Source organism: Rutidosis leptorrhynchoides, chromosome 1 (genome assembly GCF_046630445.1).
Source record: "Rutidosis leptorrhynchoides isolate AG116_Rl617_1_P2 chromosome 1, CSIRO_AGI_Rlap_v1, whole genome shotgun sequence".
Lineage (NCBI taxonomy): Eukaryota > Viridiplantae > Streptophyta > Magnoliopsida > Asterales > Asteraceae > Rutidosis > Rutidosis leptorrhynchoides.
Window position 1 is genome coordinate 443,798,119 of NC_092333.1, and position 7,221 is coordinate 443,805,339.

Here is a 7,221-nt window from a genome sequence, read left to right on the forward strand (position 1 = left end):
ACGTCCTCGTGATCCTAGTCACTTAACCAATCCGAACCTACACTCGATGGTTCTCTAACAACGTTCTAATCTGACTTCCACCACACTTCTCGTTAACCCGAAGGTTAATCCATTAACTAAATACACACTTGCACGCATTTCGAGCCGTGCAACACACACAACATCCGAAGTCTATAACGATCACTTAGAATACGCGAGATCACCACGTATTCTTCCAACTCCTCTAGGAAATTCTTCCCAAAGAGTCACCCTTAACAACTAAATCGTAACCCGCGATTCATTAAAATCCACAAATCCGAGCACAAGAACTCGCTCAATCCTTCACATCGGGAAAACTCAACCAATCTCTTACCAAGATATCAACTCCTAGCGTACCATACCAAGTACATCGCTAGTAACAACCATATACCACAATAAAGTCAACACCCAAACCGATGAAGACCGAAATGAATGCGAATCCTAACGGATAACACTTACCACTTAACACCCCTTGTAGTGCGCAACACGACTAATACGCAACTACCACAAACATCATAAGCAAACGGGTAAAACCAATAGCGCCCAAAATGACTATGGCAACGCTAATCCCAAGGTGTACAAAATCGACTATTGTCACACCCGTAACAACATGTGAGCGAAACACAGCTATCGCATCACTAATCACACAACATGGTCCTCACGACCCCACCATTGGCGTATAAAACAACCAATAGTTCACAATACTAACCACATGAAGGCTGGCCGAAAACTACACGCGCCTTAGTGAATCCGCACCACACGCGACTCACTACCTTCACCGAAACAACAATCGGGATTGGCCGAACTACACACACCCTAGTGAATCCGAACTACACGAGAGTCACTATCCCAAAAGAATGACCGCATCCACACGAGTCATTGTGAATCCGAACTACACGAGACTCACTTCCTCAACATAATGACCGCATCCACACGAGTCATTGTGAATCCGAACTACACGAGACACACTTCCACAATAAGATGACCGAACTACACGTGTCATCGTGAATCCGTATCCACAAGTGATCCACTTCCCAAATCTCAACACAGGAATGATACTCCCATTTCCATAACGTTATACCATACTGATATAACACTACTCCCATGGTGAAGTTAGCGGACCGAGTCAACGGCCATAACCCACCAATCACATACGCTCTTTTGGCCTCAATCAACGAGTAGTGTAATATCGCGCACTACTACACCATAGTGAATCCTAACGGAATACACTAACCATCCATCCCAAACAACAAGTATTTATACATACTTAGAAACATTCCACTCACATCAAAAATCTATGCATACGCATCACACGTACGTGTACACAACGCCACCACAATCGAGCAAGAGACACTTATATCGCACATAGGCACAAAACAATAATTCTCTAGAAGAGAATCCGACACGCACATCCCTTAACCGAGGGATCTCATCTTGCTCGTCAAATACGTCCATTATCTCGCAAAGAGATTCACCACATTACCACCTTGGCGGTAAATTAAATCCAAAACCATAAGTACAATTTAATCCAACCCGTAATTTTACCACAATCGACCAACGTAGGTCTCAACGCTAGCTCCGAATCGATACGAGAATCGTCCACTATCAACACACTAGAACATCCTCATGCGAGAGTTCAAACTCCCTCACTTAAAACTCCGTTCCATAACCACATCATCGAGATAAAGGTATCCCGCGAATCCACTACTTACTCATTGTTGATTTAGTCAATGTAGAGTCCGTCTCCGTCTCACCGAGACTCATACAACTATCATGCTAAAGAAAAACAAGATCCATCCATCTTGTATTCCATAACATACCCATCACGATACCTTGCTCCAACCTTGAGCAAACAAAGGATTTCAGATCGTCCTTCTCCACTTCATCCAAATCGTTCACTAACACGAACACAAAACCTCACCCTTGCAATCGTCCAATTGCTATGGCTTGTCAAATTCCGTTTAGTCACTCATGAACCTAAGGGTTTCTATAGAGTACCCTAAGTACAATGTAACCGCAACACCATCGGAGTCGAATACCACGCTTGTAGGTATAAAAGAGGCACCTAACATCGCGTCCCGTAGACTCCATTACCAACATACACCGAGATCCATAACACTAGATCTCAAGGGTTCCATCCACCCGTCGAAACTCATGGTTTATCAACTTCAACACGAAAGCAAACACGCGCTAACAACCGAACACCAAAGCCCATACATATGGCTTGGTAGAAACATTACCCAAACACTAAGGAATGCTTGGTTGCACCAAGTCTTACACCCTTCGTCAGTCAATCCAAACGCCACCGTAGGGTAATCCCATTAGGAATGTCACCCATAACAATAATGCACAACACAAACGCAATCTTAAGGGTCTCACTCGAACGAGTTAAATGACCCGATACCATAAACGTAAACCGCCCGCTCGCTACAGATTATCTCCAGTGGAGAATGAAGTCTAGTTAAGATTTACGTGCACCGCATGTTATTACAAACAAACAACATACAATATCACTCTAAAAGTACCTGATGCAGTATCGTTGGACTTCCATGCTTCACTACCCATCAAGTAGTCGTGTTCTAACCTCTTAACCCGATCGTCAAACGATTCTGAACACTCCGACTTTCGGTGTCCCTTCTTTCGACAATTAAAGCACCTGATCGTGCCTGAAGGTACACCCGTACAATCTCGTGCCAAATGACCTCATTCTCCACACTTATAAAACGTAGGCATGTAACCCCTCTTACTCTTCTTCTTCACATTCCCGATGCCTTCAGGCGTACTTTGTGCCCTCTTACCAGGAGCACCATGTGACTCTAACCTTGCAAGTACTTCGTCATTGTCACTACCTCGAGGTTTGGAAAACCTCTTCTCAAACTCTTCCCTTACGACTTTAGTCACTTGGTCTCGGACCATTTCGGTCACCCGTCCTTCGATTGCCTCTTGGAGTTCTTGGTTAACCTTGTCGGCGAAAACCGAGGCATACCGTTCAAACAAAGCCTCAATCTTTAACGTTAACTCATCCTTCCCCGCATGGATAGGCTCGTTCGTTCCGTAACCATCTTCCGTCTTCATTCTTAGAAATGCAAACGATTAAACCGCGAACGTATAAACTCACACACGTAACATTGCCCCATCTTGCTCAACACTCATCTTACATCACTTGCAGACACGATTTGCACCCGTAATAAGGTTTGCAAGTCCTTAGAATGCACACATGCCGTATCAACTTGTTAGTACAACGAACTCCTCGCTCGATGATATAAACAACACAACCAAAAATTCTACGCGACATAAACATACGCAAGAATTATATCACAACATGAGCCAAAATCCTAGTTAGTTCACCTACACGCTAAGGCACTAACCAAGCTCCCATTCCGACCCGTTCACCTACAAGTCCCGCAACAAATAAGCACACACAAAAGTCTAAGTCTAGGCACCTATCTGAAGCCGCCTAAATCTCTTAGACCATGCTCTGATACCACTTGAAACAACCCAAACCGTATTCAACCCGAATCAATTTTTTTTATATAATAATATAACCATTGATGCGCCACTTAAACGGTTACATGAAATGAACCATTTCTTACAAAACGTTTAATCATCCAAAGTTTACATACTTGGCACGAAGGCCATTAACCAAATGTAATACAAGTTCCACCTTAATATGATAGTTTTAGACCAAACGACATACGAGCATGGTTTGGGGTTAAACTACCCAAAACAATTGGTCGACTTCCAAAAGCTCCACCTAACAACCAACATGGGAAATCTAATGCCCAACAACCCCCTTCCCTTTCTCCGCACCTGCATCTAAAAAGTAAACAACGAGAGGGGTAAGCTGACGCTTAGTGAGTGCAATAGTTATACGGTTACATATATAACCTACTTACTTGCAATTACTTCCACATTTACCGCATACATGCTAGCAATATAAATAATCATACCATTACAAGTATAATACTAAACCTCCGACCACACAAGCTAGCATAACATTAGCATATAACTCAAATCAATATAATATGCTACGTCACAACACACAACCTTGGTTAACCAATGATACAAGGAATGGTACTTGAATTTCCCATCGGTGTTCATAACAACCGTTAGAGTACTTAACACGTCGTACACTAACCCCACGGGTGGCATCTTAACACGTCGATACTTCACCCCGGGTGGTGTCTTAACACATCGACACTTCACCCCGAGTGGTGTCTTAACACATCGACACTTCACTCGTCAAATTACTTGGAGTGGCATCTTAACACGTCGATACTTTACTCCGAGTGGTGTCTTAACACGTCGACACTTCACTCTTCATAGTACTTGGAGTGGCATCTTAACACGTCGATACTTCATTCCGAGTGGTGTCTTAACACGTCGACACTTCACTCGTCACGTGAGATGTGGTGTCTTAACACATCGACACTTTACAACTCATACTACACAAATAAATACATTATATACGTACACACATAATTATTACACTCACCTTAACACAGATGATCAAACACTTCCGTAGGCTTCAAAGCAAAGTACCTAATACATTAAGTATGCATTCAATACACAAACTCGTGAAACTAACCACATTACTTAACTCTTGAGCATTTAATGACCCAATTGCATTAAATGACCCATTTATGCCAAAACCGCCCATTAAAGGCCAAGACTCATTATTAATCACTAAAAGCTAGTGATTAAAGTCTACTAGCACCAACTAACACCATTTATGGGTATTTCATATCCATCTCACCCAACTAGGTCAACCATTACTCATTTGACCCATTTTAACACTTAGACCTACCAATTTGGTCAAACTTGGTCCCATTAACAAATCTTTCATCAATAACAAGTATTTTAGTGATTTAATAACACCATTGACACTTACAAATACCAAACCCATGACTAAACCCTAGATTACAAGTCTTAGGGTTTCCACACCTCATTTTAACCCAAGTTCACCCGTTTAAAATGATATCTAGGTGTGCTAGTGCTTTTACTAACCATTTAAGACCCATAAACACCATATATCACATTAAAACCCAAGGTTAGTCATCCTTGGCTCCTCATGACCCCAATCTTTCCCAAAAATTCCCAAAATCCAACAACAACAATAAACCCGAATCTTGGTGTTAATCTTCAATTAACAACTAATGGGGTTTCATCTATGAACATACAATCAAAAACCCCAAATTTGGATGATGAACACGAAAACTAAATTCGGAGTTAGAGCTTACCGCTCATATCACCTTGTAGCTAAGAACGAGGAGAACAAACTTGTCTCTTACGCTTTCGATCAAAACCCGCTTCTTCCTTTCCAAAAATCCCTTTGAATCAAATGGGGTTTTGAAGTTTGAGAGGAAAAATAGAAAGAAAAGGAAAAAGAAAATAAGAAAATGAGATGAGTGGATGGGATTTAAGATCCCAATCTGGCACATACGTGAAATGACCAAAATGCCATTGAATATCTTTTAAAATTACAATATAATTTAAAATAACCTATTTCAAGGTGAACTTTCAGGTGAACTTCCATGTGAACTTCCAGGTGACACTACACTTCCAGGTAAACTTCCAAGTGAAGTTCCAAATGACACTAAACTTCCAGGTGAAGTTCCAAATGACACTAAACTTCCAGGTGAAGTTCCAAATAACACTAAATTTCCAGGTGAAGTTCCAAATGACACTAATCTTCCAGTCATTTAAACACATATACGACCAAGTATAAACGTTCTTAAAATCAATTTCGTACCTTAGATCACGTATGGGAAAATCGGGATGTTACACAAAGTTGGAAACAATGACGGCTAAACCAACTTTGACAACTCATGTGGAAGTAGCAAAATTGGAAACGATAACGGCTAGCCACTTTTTCTGCGTTCACACCAATCTGCGTTCACACTTTCCACCTTCTCAAATTTTCCTTATAAATAGAGGTGGAAACTGTGACGACCGGGAAATTTCCGACCTAATCTAAACTTAATCATTATATGATTTCGACACGATAAGCAAAGTCTGTAATGTTGAGTCTCAAAATTTTTGAATAATATAGGAGGAGAGCAGAAGAAGAAAGCTTTACTTTACGGACTTACGGTATAAAAATTTGTGGAATGGTCAAAAAGTGGATCTTGAATTAATCAATTTAGAGTAGACGTTGGGCATGGCCAACCATACAATACGAAAGTTGGGCATTGACTAACCACATGAAATTAAAAAATCCTTTAATTTTTTTAATACATAATATATAATATATATAATTAATTCAATATTATATTATTATTTATAGTAAAATAGTAAATAGTAATACGAATAATAGAATAAAAGATACAAATTACTAAAATAAGTTAGGCAAATTTAATCAAAACATTGATTTATATAAAAAATAAATACTAAGTATATATTTAAAAAAAATTATGTTTTACGTTTTGAAATGAATAGCCTCTCTGATATTTTACTTGGAGCGATGTCAGAATCCTCTCACCTGATCATTTTCTGGGACAACAATCCTACAGTATCTCAAAAGGAAACCCTCATGGCAAATCCATCTAAATATCAAATGTGAAAAACCCCCTTGAGTGAGACTTAAACGCAACATGTCATAACAATGTTTGACCACGTGTTTTATATAATATTTTTAACTAATTTATTACATTTTATGATTAAAACCACGGTTATTAAAATTTTAACCAAATGTCTATCTAAACGCAATTTATAAATAATTTACATACCCGACGCAACACGAGGGGTTACTGGCTAGTTATTATTATTATAAGTAGTTTTATTAATATTATCATTATTATTATTAAAATGGTTAGCATATTTAGTATTATTATTATTATTAAAATTATTATCACTATGATCATTAGTAGAATAATTATTATGTTCTTATTATTATTATTATTATTATTATCAGTATTATTATTATTATCATTATTACTAAAAGTATCATTATTTTTAAATTTATAATTTTTATTAAAATTAGCATTATCATTGAAATTAATATTTCTACTAAAATTATCATTTTATTATCATCATTTTTAACAGATAAATATTTTGTATATAAAAATATACTTATTACATATATTATAATTATATTAATATTTCATATAACTTTATATCAGACATATTAATATTATTTATATAAATACTTACGTATAACAAACCATTGATTTTTTTAAAATAATATTAATCTTATAAATAGAT